Genomic DNA, 15,794 nt, shown 5'->3' with positions numbered 1-15,794 from the left:
CCAGAATACATTTGCAATCGCGTTGTAGGTTGGCAAGTGTTTCTTCAACGTACTTGGTGTGGACTGTGGAATATTGAAAGACGGTTAATTAGACGCTGTAGAAACAAGTGTTCGCGTAAGGTTCAATATGCGTGCTGTGCGTCTTTCAGTGATAAGCTAAATTCCTAGATAAGTGTGAAACAACTTTGGCGAACGTTTTGTATTATAGAGAACGATAAACGAAGGAAAGCTGTATAAATATTAAATATGAGAGACTTCTGTACGGAGAAAAATTGACGCATCGTTCAACAGAATACTGAACGTCTTTCGATAAAATATTAACGTCTGAACGCGTTTCCAATCGTTTCTTGAATGGGAGTGAGCGTAAGAACCTTGACGAGTATTTTTTCAACGCACCACACTTATACTATACAAAACGATATACGTAGATTAACTATAAAATATTAACGACGTCTCTATAGCCACGGTTAACTTCGTACAGTACAATGCCCGTCACTGTGAAGCAAATTTCCAAGACCTAAATTACGTATTACATCATTGCGAAATATCCAGAATACAAAGACAAGCGTGAAAAGTACTTACAGTTTTCTAAAAACTTGTGATGTAAGAATCTAATTACTATTAATGCACGTAAATATTAACGATCGTGTATCTCGTTGTTTTCAACATGACCTGTGATTGTACTATATAAACCGTGGTATGGTTTGAAGCAATGTATAAACGACGTTAAAGATATTTGGTCAGTTATTTCTATATAAAGAAAGTTAAAATGTAGCACAACATGGTACTACACGATGTTCAATAAAAGACTGGCTTCCGAACGTGCTTCCATACGCTTCGCAAATACTTGGAAGAGAAAATAGTAACGCGAGCGTTTCTTCGCCGCATTGAATTGAAATTGCAGAGAGCGATAAATATAGTATATATAAATTGTACAAAGTGAAAAGTATTTGGTAAGTTATTTTTGTACAAAAAAAAAAAAAAAAACAGGTCGAAGTATGTATGTTAACGATGAAATATTTTAATTTTAAAATAACCAAATTTTTGACTTTCGTATAATTCTTATTTCCCTCGTACATTAAAATATGAAAAGTGTTTTATTTATTCTCTTCGCAAAATATGCTGACTTTCTTTTACATGTATACCTTATTAAAATATTCTCTCTATTTTAAAATTAAGATCTGGAAGAGAAGAAACCTTTTAGTAAAACATTAACACGCAAATGAAACCTACAATATTTTACTAAAATGGTAGATTGCATGAAACTGATAAAATATTCTTGGTTCTGTCTAATTCGACATCTCATTGATATACTATATTCTAACAATAAATTCCACTTATTTTAATATCTTAAAAGTATCTTTAATATTTTAACGTAAATACATATACAACGTTTGAAATTGATGTACACATCTAATAGTTTTCTCGAAGAAAAATCTGAAATATCGCCAAAAGTTTTCGAGCTGGAGTGTGAGTATTCTAACAAATTTAAATTTCCATATATCTTTGTTCCTAATAACTGGTTGTACACTTGGTAGAATTTTCCAAGGATCGTTTATCCCCGCATCCCAATGGAATGTGCTTATTCCATTCATACTTTCTACTTACTAAACTATTCAAACTTTGCAGTTCGTTAGCTCGCTATTATCCATGATGAATAAATTAACACTTTCGTTGCGGGAGATTGCAACGCTAAGCGCACATTATGTATAGCAAACTGTCAGCAGTGGTATAAGTAACTTCGGTAATACGAGCCAAATGCATTTAGGTGTTCATCGCACGCAATGGACCAGTATACAGCGAACGATTTTGACGAGCGACCATAGTAAACGTCCATAGCAACATTAATCACGGGTGATACGAGCCGAGATTCGAAGAAAGATACGTAAAATCAAATATCGTCCAACTGATCTCGGAACACTTAACTTCGATTAAAATAAAGGTGAAAATGGTGTTCATTCTCCCGAGCTTTCGCTCGAGAACAATAAAAAAATGTTCGTAAATACGAACACGAGATGCTCTTAATGTTATACAGAGTATTACGAAATAATAAGACGTTCTTCTCCATTTTTAAAAAATGATCAATTACCCTTACTTCGGCTTAAATAAACCAACTGCTTTTAGTCTATTCAATTCTACGCGAAAAAATGAACAGAATTATCTCTGTACCGTGATTTCGCAAAATCGATATTTCCTACTAATACATGGCTCTATTTACGATGAAAGCAATCCCCTGATGAAATGTAAATAATCGTCGCACTATTAATTTCGTTCACCGAAAATTAAAGGAATAATCGTTAGTTAATTCCGTTGCTAACATTCGAACGCGAATTTAATTGTTAACCGACGAAAAAGCTTCATAAATCGCGGTTCCGGGGAAACAGACCGTAATGAACACCATTTTGAATGGCGAACCAGAGATTATACAGTGGAGGGGGAAAGAAAAAAATGTAAACGCGTTACTTTTAACGAGATCGTGTTCGCGTATGGCGTTTGCGTTAACTTTTCCGGTTTCGTTTCGACAAACGTGCCAATTTCATCGATCGTTCGTTTCACAGGTGATGAAAATTTCCTCGAAAAATACAGCACCGCTAAGAGCACGAAACGAACGTACTTGTTGCGTTTGAAGGGAAAACGCTTTTCGCGTTCGGAGTGGCGCGGGTAAAAGCCGAATGAAAGCGTCACTCTTTCTGCGACACGAAGCACAAAGATCTCGGAAAAGGAAAGAAAATGTCAGACGTTTGAAACGTTCACAGTTGTCCCGTTAGATATCTGTCCGCTTGGTTTCGCAAAAGAGCGCTCTTTGAACGTCCGATGTCGTCGAAACTCGAGTTTATCAACGAACTGGGTTCGTTACTCCGCTGTCAAATATTTGCTCGTTTTCCTATTTTGCGGTTCCTTGCAGACAGCTGGAGTCGAACGTAGAAATCGAGTGCCCGACGTCTATTATTCAGTATCAATTACAAGGAAAATTGTACGGTATCGATACCATCACGACCACCCCCTGGGAGTTGAAGTGATCCGAGGAGCAAGCAGTACCACGAGGTAAGGGGAGTGTTTCTCGACTACATTTCTCCAACGTATTTCGATTCTCGTGAATCGGACGATTTTAACGTAACATGTGTATAGAAATTGTTCCAGCTACAAAATCATACATCGTGATAAAATTTAATAGGAAACCGTACATCGTTGTAAAATTTAATAGAAAATACATACATCGTTAGAAAATTTAATAGAAAATCATACATGGTAATAAAATTTTATACAAAACCGTACATCGTTATAAAATTTGATAGAAAATCATACATCCTTATAAAATTTACATTTGATACGGTACCATTTCTTTGGTATTGATTTCTCATTTTTAATCTATAGATAGAGCTGGTCAACTTTTCAAATTTTGTACAATATCCCTAAAATACATTTGAAAATCGTTCTTACTCGTTATTTTACAAATTTTCAACAAAGAGAGATTCCTTCCGGCGAACTTCAACAACTTTCCGTGCTTGCTCTCGTTGTCCCGTATCACTTGGTTCTGTAGTCCACAGATTTCGCAATTCCAACAAACAGTAACGCTAATCCTAATTAAAAACAGTTCGAGTTCCATTCGTAGACTTTAATTGAAGTTTCTATTTAAACGCGTTCGAGTCTTTCAATTGCGTATAATCACTGGAATCGCGTATCTGGTGTACAGCATTTCTGAAAACAATTAGAAAGTCTCTCGTGTGGGTTATGATGTAACGCTTATACTCTTTTTTAACGCTTCGATATAGTTAATTACCGTCGTTTTTTACGTCGTTTTTCGGCTAGAAAGCTTTCGTGTGTTGTCACTTTGACGCGTTTAAAACGACATGGACGATCTGGTAACGAAGAATGAAGCTGAATCATCGTATTACGCTCTTCGGTCTTGACGACGTATAAAATGACCATGTTTCTCCTGTTAGGTCTCGTTTATCGTACATTGACATCCGATCCTCGGCGGTAGCACTTTCTCGCAATGACTAACCGCAAATTGAGCAGAAAATTTATTATTAAGTACCACAAGAAACGCATCGAAGTTTGCACGAGTTATGAATATTCTTCGATCGTGATAATCCGTAGTTCGATTAAATTCGAGAGAGAAAAAAAGAAAAACTTTCCGTGAATTAACCTCCCGTGAACTTAACGGTTCGGCTCCGTTGATGATTTCGATGCGAGATCATTCACTCCGCGCGCCAGAATAACTAAATCAGCGGTCAACGGTCCGTCGACATTGTACTCCGAGTAGCTGGACTTTCACGCGACACGCGATGGAAATTGAGCGGAAAGTACCTTGGCGTACTCTTGAGCGTACCGCAAACACTGTGAAAAGGAAATTGCGAAACGTCTCAGATGTTGGCCCAGCCCGCGCGATTTCTCGCGAATTTCTAATCGACGTGACGGATTTGCTCGAATTGCCAATGATACGGTACTTAACCGTTGCACTTCGCCATGACACATTAGAGAAGCGGAGAAGAAGGTATATATATAATATAATATCAATATTATATTATAGTATAATATTAGGACCGTTGTATGTGCCATTATTGAACAGTGACTCTTGTAGGGTTGAAAGTGTCTTTTGCACATCTTGAGAACGCATTAATAGACAATTATCCATAGTGAAAAGAACTTGCACGTCACTGATGTTTCGCAGTGACTGTTCGAAATAATGCCCTTTGACCGTAATGCATCTTCTGAAACGACCAATATCAGATTTTAATATTTTTTCAATAGTTTCCGGAGTAATTTCAGCACCCCGATATCACACCGAACATTTATAACAAAATATCGTAGACCTCCGACTGTAAAATTTCGAAATCATTTTAGCATCGTATTTCTACAACGAACGGGTGCATATTAATGTCAAGTGCAGCATACGATAAAAGAATGTGTGTACTGAACTTAAAACGAGCAAAATGTTCTAGATTTAGTGTCTGATTAATATTTTATGAAATTTTAGTGTAATTAAATGTAGGCCCCCTCGATATTGAATTATGCCCCGTGATATACTTCTGGTAGCTCGTTAACCCCGTTAAATGAACCCCCATCGTTGAGGGCACTTATCGTGTTCTCGATAGTCAGCTGAAACCCGATAGGTTGCTGCTGTTGGTTTAAAATCGATCGAAATTTTCAAAACGTTTGCCCTTTTATCAATTCGTTTAAATAAATTTTTATTCGCTTCGATTAACTTTACAGCTTTCCAAATCCCAAGATGAGTCCTCCAAACAAAATTCTTTGCTCTTTAATGATCGTTCGATGATAAATTTCTCGAATATCGACAATTGTGTCTTTTTTTCAACGGTGAAATTTTCAATTGCGATAATTCGTACGAAGCTTGTTCGAATATTTCAAGTTTAATGTTAAATTAAAAATTTTTATAGAAACTTTTCAAGTCACCTGCATATACCGTTTATTACCTTTCTTGTTCGTACAAAAATGTTCATACCTGCTCTAAATAAATTACACGCATGTAGGTCTAGTACTCTTCTTATTTTATTACCAAATTGATCGCGTCTCTCGGTTAAATAACCTCATTGAAAGAATCGATTTCTTTTATTTTATAACGCTAACATCAGTAGTCTACTATTCATGTAATACGAACGTAGAGACGTGCACAAATGTTTGCTCTGTTCCATTTAATTTTGATTCTTGGTCCATCTCCAATTCCTGAATTGTTTGAGAAGAAAATGGTACTTCTCTTCAGAAGTTACGTCGAACTACACGAATCTCTGAATTAAATGAACTCCGTGACCTATTTAAGTCAACCGACTGTTCTTTTGAAAAAAATGTTTAAATATTTGCCCGTTAATATATTAATAGCATCGATGAAAAGTTTTATAATAGTTCATTGATGAACCGCATAAAATGAATATTCAAGGCTTTCATAAATTAATAAAATAATATACCAAGTTACTAATTGCAACCAACACACTAAACCAGAGTATATTGTTGCATTATTCACTGTGATAAAATGATCGGTATAACTATCAAATAATGTAATATTTGTTCGTATCGAGCAATCAATATTTTTTACCTTTATTTTATACCTTATTTTATTTCTCGTGCTCGGAAAGTCGCTTATAACATACATTTACACGAATTACGTCACAAGATCAATGCAAACTTAACGATCGTTGTAAAATCAACTCGCAAACTTCCATTGATTCGATGCAGCGGAGAACTTTCCTCAAATATTAACTAAATTCAACAATGGTGAAATTGCGAGGCTCTGACGAAATGAAATCAAAGTTCGAAGACGTTAAATATTCTCGTTAACTTTCGTAGTCACCTTCGTCGAAAGGTAGAAACGTTCTTCCATTTTTTAGGAAAATTTAAAGTGCAAATAAAACGATTTTTGAAACATAAGAATCGGTCGACTGCAACAAGAATTTTAATTGTACAATAACTCTCGAATAATTATCGAATTACCATTAATTCTAACTACAACTGGACCAAAATATGTCAGTTATACGTATAAACGTACAAATAAAGAAAATTTCATCTAAACGAACAATGTTCTCGTGTTATAAATTCATCTCGACCATATTCGCGACAGGTAAAATCACGTTTTCTTGCACTTGTCAAAACTTTGTTTCATATTCTACCGTCGAGTTTAATCCTTTCGAAATTTGACGAAGATTGTTCGAACAAATCGAATCGAACGAGATCGATCGGCATATTTTTACTTTCTCCGAGCATCGCGAAACAATGCGGTTGCAGACTTTTCCTTTTAACCAGACTGAGTGATTCAACCGGATGACCGGTTCAGGAGGTTCGTCACGATGGTGAGTCCGCAACCATAAACGCTGCCGCTCGGCCAACACCCTCGAGGCAAAGACCAACCGATCGATTCCACGCGCAAACCTCACTTTCCTTAGCTTCGTACATCCACCTCTTGCATTTTGTCTGCGCCATTTCCGGGCCGGCTTAACACTTTGATCGAGTCACGAAATATTCCACGTTTTCGACTCTATTCATTATTCCCACGATCGGGAAAAACATTTGAATGAAAGTCCCTTGAAATAATATTAATTTTAGACACGAATACAAAGAAATATGGAACAGTAATCGAACGATCGAATAAATTAGAACGACAATGAAAAAGAAAAGAATCTTTCTAATCCCTCGAAGAGCAAATGAAAATATTGTTTCAATCATTTTGGAAAAGCGATACGGTAACGCACGGCAAGAGACTATGAAGGATGAATTGACTCACGGTAACATTTTTTTAATAGCAATTGTCAAAAGTTGAATTAAGTGTCCAGCTTTAATCCGTTCGTTTCGTACCGTCGAGTTTAATCCTTTCGATACCTTCTCGTACGAAAATTGATACACACTGATTTTGCATCGGCACGGTTTGAAATATTCGAAGAGTATTGGTGTCCTTCGTGCACGGAGACTTCTGAGTCGTTCTACATACAGTGGCCAACCAGGTAACTTTTCTAATAAATTCCTCGAATCGTTCCGAACTAAGTATGTCGTATACACTGTGGATCCATTACTATTCGTTACCGAGTTTCGACAAAAATAAGACATCGTGTGTTCTTACAACAAAGGGACAGTATATTTACGTTACGTCTCTTTCGATGCAAACTAAATCTTATTCATTATTTAAACGTGCATTGAAAACTCTGGAATAACGAAGAAGCAGTTCTGTAGTTATGCAAATACACGAGACCCTATTACGTCGACTACCGAAATTGTGAAACTTCGATAGAAACGACTGTACGTTCGTTGAAATTAACAGAAACAACCACCGGAGTTGTGGAACTCTATGATGACCCGTTAGAAATTATACAGCCAATCACCGGACTCGTGGAACTCGATACAGACGATCCTGCGAGATCGATAGGAAGGAGCTGGGATCTAGTTTGAACCATTAGGGATAACATCGATCTCCGGGTCCTCGTTCACCACCGAAATCCTAGGTCCATTGAGGACCCTAGAGATTACCGAAACCATCGGGCTATCGGAAATTTCAAAGATTCGCGAGAGCCCTAGAACCCCAGAGGATACAAGGACTGTCAAACATCTCTAGAATTTTAGGGACTCCAAAGACCCCAGTAATCCCGTGTTATCAGAAACTCCAAAGACTACCAAGATTTCAAGATTATCAGTGACGTTCAGAACTTCAAAGATCTCGAGAACATTCGGACCACCTGCAACATCACGAACTTCAAAAATTCGAGAAACTCTAAAGGCCCTAGAACTATCAAAGATCTACAGGCTATCAAAGACCTCCAGAATTCTAAGGACACCAGAGACCCCTCAGACCTCGAGACTATTGGAGATTTTCAAAACTACCGGACCACATGAAACATCATGGACTCCAAAGATTCCAGTGACTCTAGAGGAGGACCTCGAATAATCAAACATCTACAGATGTCCGTTTTACCGTGTGTGGTCGTGTATCGTTCTGGTAGAAGAGAGTAAAGCTGGCCGTTCTGTTTTCAGTGTTGATTTCACTCGGTCCAATTACTCGTTACAGACTTGCACAATGATTATTCGGTTGGGTTTTAGCAGCTCGAAAGTTGGAACTTCCTGCATATCCCATCAAACATTCAACCGAGTCGAAAGTTAGTTTTGCTTATGTTACAAAAGGTTGTTCAGTCAGAGTACAGGTTCAGTTCAGTTTGTTTAGTCAGAATTTTCTAGGCTTATTGTTAGGGATAGTATTGTATTAGAATTTTTATATTGTGTTAGAATTTAGTCCAAAATACATCTTTCCAAGGTGTTTAAGCAATGATGGATGGTGCAATAAGGTAACAGATGCATTCTGTTTAATTCTAGTTCGTAATGCATCCACCTGTCTTCGCAGTGGTTCGAAATCAAATTTGCAGTAAAAATCTACCAATTTTTCCAATAAATTATTTCTACTTTTACGAAGTGTACGCAATTTATATCAGGCTTTCGCTGAAAAGTCCCCAATATAAATTGCCAAAGCTTTCTAGCTTTGTAAATAAAAACTCGCATTGTTATTTACGTGTACATCGTTGGAATAAAACTTTCAAATATTTACAAACATTTGACTTTCAACAGCATCATATTTTCTTGTCACAGTTCTATAAAAAATCCATACATATGGATGTTCGATTGGAACAATATGTTGCTATCAAAGTCTTTGTTTAAATATTACAAACGTCGTGGCCATTCGTTTTAGAAACTGAATAGTAATTCTGGTCACATATTCAATTGTATTTGTATCTTCAAGGAACTACGATTGTTGCATTATAATTGCATCAAACGCGACTCGAACGTTCTCATTTACCAATTAGGAGAAATTGTAAATAGAAAACTCGAGAAAAACACGAAAAATGTTCAATCTTGAAAATCTAACCGGAAGTAAATAGAAATTTCCTTTTATTCAAATTGCGTTTAAATCGTAATGGAAATGTTTCATAATTTCCGTAAAAATTGAGGTTGGATAAGTACAAAAAAAAATGAAAGAAAACTTTCAAATTCTTAAAGACGAAGCTGAAATATTTAAGTCCAATTTTACGGTAAATATAGGAAAATACAGGGCAGTTAAATTTTGTCAAGAAACGACTGTATATATATTAACTCTAGAATTTCAAATTGCAAGCAAAATTAGAGTAAACGGACTTGGAGTTTGAACACTTTGCTTCAGAGTGTAACACGTCCTCTGACGCGTGCAATTATTTAACTTTCTCTTCACGAAGGTACCATGCATTGGTAATTCTAGCCTCAAAGATTGTTATACAGATCCTACGAATAGAAATAAGAATAAAATGTTCAATAAATTTCAAATTGTATTTCGAATAATAAAATAAAATGCTGTAAAACGAAGCATGTGAATGGAGAAATGTGTGTAAATTTGTAAAATTTTATAGAACTAACGTAGAAAATTATACGAACGGTACTTAAAAATAAATTTCGATGTTTATCCAAATTATAAGGATCATAGAAACAACAAGTCCAAATACAAAATTATGATGGTCGGTAATATATTCGAAATCGAGAGGTAATAATTCGAGCATTTGGATTTCATTTCCATTGCTTTACATGTATTTGCAAATATTGCTTGCATAACATTTCAATATTAATTTATTTCGCACATTTGCACACGTTCCTTTATGCACATAAAAATTTGTACCTTCGATCACTTTATCTTGTCATTTTGAAGTTAATCACGAGACAGAGATTTCAAATGTTTGATAATATCAACGTTTGATGTCATTTGTACACGATTTCGTAAAGGCTGCGCAGAATTAAATTCGAATGAATTTATTCCCGCTGATTAATCGTTAAAGAGCAATGAAATGATATAAAAATGTTCATTGAACGAAATTGAATAGAATGTGTAACAATGTATTAAGGTAAACAATTTCAAACATGTATAATTCACCGCTTGTGTTAGAATCGAACTGGTAACCAGTAATCGACTATTGTGCAGTACACAATAATACATAATAATACTGTCTTTCATTGCGAATTCATTTCAGCTTCGAGTGTAGCGTCGATCGATTGACACGAAATCTGTTACATTTCAATCACATCGAATATCATTTATCGCGACGAAAAAATATTCTTCATCTAACAGGACAAATATTTATATAACGTAAAATATGAAATTAACACGTTTAATTAAATTGGAAATATGTTGTCAATTCTAAAAGTCATTGTTGCAGAATTCACACAATATCATTGTACCGATATTTACACCCTTACGAGCGTTACGATATCATTGTAGTTATTAACGATCACGAATTATCTTAGAATAATTATTGCTTAGATTTTCAAATGAAATTTCCACGATTCAGTGACGCGAATCAACGTGAAACGAATTCTGCTTTTAGCAGGTTTAAAATGTTGTAACAAACCAAAGACTTCTTTCAACGTTAACGAATTGAAAATATGCAAGTTTTTCCTTTTGCAACGATCCTTAACTTCCTAACGAAGGAAGAAACATTGCGAAATCAGATTTGCATATCGTGTAAAGATGAAAGAAGATATTTAAAGATAAGCTCCACCTTGGATTCATCGTACATCTCTGGACTGTATTTTACACGACCAACCGCTCCAAAGACGTATAAAATTATATGGTGTAACCAGAATTGATCTCGTAACCAAAATTTTCTGTACAATTCTAATTAATATTTGAAACATAATCGATATAATCAAACGAATAATAATTTCCTCGTAAAGCAAAGTTAAGTTAAAGTTAATCCAGCTACTGTTGCGGGGATTCGTCGATATTATCCGATTATTTTGAAACTTTGAAAAATTTAATTAAATTCACCACCCTATCGATCGATTCAAGTTTTATTCGATTTCGTTCAAATATTTCCTGTTCGCGAATACGTCTTACGAACGACTGCAACACGGAAACATACGGCCCAATTTCCACTATACGGCCCGTACTGTGCAATATTGCGAGCAGGTGAACTCTTATTCGATAAGAGTTCGATGCCGCTGGAATTTTAATTCATCTCTTTAATTTGCCGGGAAATCTTCAGCGCACATTTACCTCGTTTCCATTGCAAAACCCTCGTCGCGCGACCTACAAACTTAAAACTCTAAAGCTCATAGCTTTCGTGGATATCGCACATCTCGTACCAACGAAACGCTCGTGGCAGTTTCGAACCGCAATACCAGCCTTACTCGTAAATATATCGGTTCGATCGATAAGCAATGCGAATTTTCCGATGATACCACCGACAACAAAGCAATAAAATCCATCCCGACTGTCCCAGTTGAAGAAATTGTGTCAAAGACACGGGGAACAAGAAATTATCTTTCTCGAATAAATATTTTTACCCAATTTCAACTGTTCGGATTTACGACACTTTCGTGAATAACCGTGACGTTTGCATCGCGATTGATAAAAATAATTTTCCGTATCCTTTCTTCGAATTACAAACGTAATCGAGCCCAATGAAAGCATCAAGAACCGCTTGAGAATAAAGCTGAGAATTTCACTATTTTAACCGTTGGAAATCATTCGTTTGTTTAAAAATTGACGTTTCGTTCAGTTGCGCCCCGTGAAAGTCGAATAAGCGAGATTCGTATTGATTATGGACTGACCTGATAGATATCACGTGATTGCAAAGATTTTTCATCGAGGAAATGGAGATGAGTTTTCGGAACGGTCAGGTACCAATCAAAGGCCTTGAAGGTTGCCGCGCTGTGAACGATAGTAAAAAGAAATGAGTAGATAATTGATTAGGTTGCATCGCGGTTCGTCCGATTTCATATCCGGTATTTGAATCATCGAGATGTAGGTAACCTTGGATATCTTTCGAGAAAAAATGAATAAAGGTACTACGTAACGCGTGATCTTCAAATTATGTTAAAATCTAACGCGAAGAAGAATTTGTCACAATCTCGAACATTGTTCGATTATCATACGTCGTGATTATACTATACGCTCTCATGGTGTATTGTAAATTAAAATCAAACGTCAAGCGTGAAATTTTGTAATAAAGGAATCTGTAGTAGAATATTTTTAATGAAATAATAGTAAGGTAATTTGTAATTTGCATGCGAGCACTATAAAAGCATAATTATTTCACGTTCTCGTTTGAATATCTAGATTTTAAAGTTTCTATTAACAATAATAACATTTTCTAAAACATGTTCCAAATTTTTAAACAAACACAATAATCAAATATTATTCAGTTATTTTTTATAAACGATAGTCCAATTTTTAAATAATTGTCTTCACTGTAATTTGTATGCGAAATATTCTAACGCACTTGATAATTAATTATTGTTTACTTATACAACTAATGATATAATTTATGTATAGAAATAGAAATATAGCAACAATTTATGCTAAAAATAAAATGGACGAATGATCGGGGACGAAAATAACTTCTTGTAATTGATTTGCTACAGAGTTAACAATTTATTACATAATAGTGTGATAAATATCTAAAAAGATACAATTTTCTTGTTGTGTCGTAATTTTGTATAATATACATCGAAGTATTTGAGCAATCGTGTATAATACAATGATTAAACGATTAATAAATTTTTAACGCTCGATTTGAACATCGTATTGCGTAATTCCAGTCTGAAAATTTTAACAAACGGTATCATGCTTTGAACGTATAAAAGTTTAAAAAATTGTTTGTTGTTCAGCTACTGGAATCTGTTTGCAACTTTTGACTAGTAAATAATTAAATATCATAGAAAGTATATGATCAACGGAAAATCCAATTACAGAATTACAATTGATGCATTTCCGTGCAATATGATTGATAATTCAGACTGGAATCGAAATTGTCCAATGTTGTAATAAACAATGAAGAATTTGTACAACGTAATGGTCGATACGGTATATCTATTATTTTATCTAAGCGTGCAACATGCATCAGAGTTTCATTTTTTAACAATTGTAGAAATACGTAAATGTGCAAGGATTTTAATTAAAAACGATTCTCGTCGTTTTTAAACTAATTTCATGTACTTGCAAATCACAATTATAGAAATTAAACACGTACTACTTGAACAACGAGTATTACGTACAAGTATTAAGAACAGATATTACCAAGGCAAAATTTGCGTTCCTTTTGTGTAAAATACATTAAATATTGACAAATTAATATATTATTAATTTATAATTTATAATCATTCGTACGATAATACCGTTGATGATGAGAAATATTATCGTATATTTTAAAATAATAATAGCGGTATGTTTTTAATGAGGTAATCCTTGCACAGTGACAAAATTTGTTTCAATTTTAAACAAAGGATCAGCGAATGCTTTTAGAAATATCACGTGTAAAATGTGAAATAGACATTCGAAAACCGTGAAAACGTGATATGTAGATTATACAGAAAAGCAGATGTTCAAAAATCGCTGTTCGATGAACTAAACGGTACATTATACTAATTGACCAATGTTTTTTGGCACGTTTTGAATGTGTTCCAGACCATTTTTCTCTTAACTTACCTTCTACGTCTATTCTAAAAACAGTTTTAACGAGCACTAAACTGTCGATCATCTGATCACAGTCACGCGTATTTAAGAGTAACATTCCATAGATTGCAGTTTTCTTGACTCGATAAACATATAAACTCGAAATATTAAAGATACCTTTAAATATCTCGATATTACCCTGTACGAATAAAATCTCCTCGTTCCTTGAGTATTCCTCTATAAAATCCGTAATTTAAAAAATAAAATACGTCATTTTCGTAGCAAAGAAATTTACAGAGTCGGTAGAGTTCAAGCTTACTGTGTTCAATCTTGATTTATTATAAACATTATTTCTAAATCATTTTAAACAAATACACATTTTATACAGGAAGAATTACAATTTAATACACAAGGATTTGTCATTTTACTTTTACACAACTCGTGACAAATGTCGATAAGCTATGCAAAGTTTTTCTATTGCAATTAAAAGTAAAATTACGTGACTGTGATTGACATCACTACAAAACATATACTTATATATGTATTAAATACAGTTTTGTATAGACCAGATCTAATTGCTTAGGTAAAGGCTAGAAGTTATTCCAAGAGCTTATTTATATTTTCAGTTAATACACTCTGCCCATGAATTCCCTTGAGTTCCCAATGAGTTCCCTTCATCCAATTCTGAGGTACACGGTTTGTTAACTGAAATATAAATTAGCTCTGATAAACGTGCGAGTCACTGAGTATCACAAATATTTTCTTTCTTGAATTATTAGTATTGACTTAGAGGAGTTTCTCACAGAGAGTGGCTACATTTAATAGGTAATCGATTTTTATGTTCGAAGAGGATAGCTAACAGTTTCACAATTATGAAACTCAGTTACTCCATTCAAGAAAATGCCACATGAACACACATGTATTTTCCTGTTCTTACTTAAGCAATAAAAAATAAACAAGCAATAAAGTAATGGAATAATAATGCTAGGAATAGATAATTTGTGTAAATCTTTCAGAAAGATTCTTTAAAGGAGATTCTGATTTTCTTTTCTAAATTTGGATCCCATTTAAGTTCTAAGTTGAGAATTATTTTATTAAATTTTGTATGCATGAAATGCAAGTTCCAAACCAACTTACAAATAAATCAAAAATTGAATTAAGAATTGAATCTCATGCATACCAATTCTAAATTTTTTTTTCCACATTAAATGTATTAAAGAAAAACATTTTCCTGAAATGCACATAGTTATACAATTAATATTTTTGGAAATACATTATTCTTTACATTATTATGTAACAGACTTTTGTGATTTATATGTATTATAATAGCATGCACTTAATTTCAACATAGTTCACACAGCTCGTTAAACGCACACCTGTGTCTTAAGGCAATATTATTCTTCATATCCTAATTTATGCAACCCTTGACTTACTCATATTTGTCATTACCTTCATGTTGTAAAATACACTTATCACTTCTACTATGCTATACATGTACATACATACAGTAAATTTTATCTATTTTAAACAAAATATTACAAATCATAACAAGTATAATTTTTGTACAGATTAAACACTTTTTTTTTAAATATTACAATTTAAAAAATTTGTTTGCTGATTATACAGAATTATTTTCAATTGTATACATTTGAATATAGATGATGCATTCGATGCAAGAATTGTCAGAACTGTTACTAGAGAAGAAATAGTTTCATACTAATGTATCGTAACTACATACAGGGTGAGTATTGTGAATACCATCACGTGTTACTTGCTACGTAAAAAGAATGTCTTTGTTGTAATTAAATGCTACCAGAATCATACTTGTATTCTGTCTTTTTATCCAAGAGTAAAAGTGAATAATGTAGTGATCTTTCTGATTAGT

The sequence above is a fragment of the Ptiloglossa arizonensis genome, chromosome 13, assembly GCF_051014685.1.
Source record: "Ptiloglossa arizonensis isolate GNS036 chromosome 13, iyPtiAriz1_principal, whole genome shotgun sequence".
Taxonomy (NCBI): domain Eukaryota; kingdom Metazoa; phylum Arthropoda; class Insecta; order Hymenoptera; family Colletidae; genus Ptiloglossa; species Ptiloglossa arizonensis.
The sequence above is the reverse complement of the archived record's forward strand: the minus strand, read 5'-3'. Positions refer to the sequence as shown.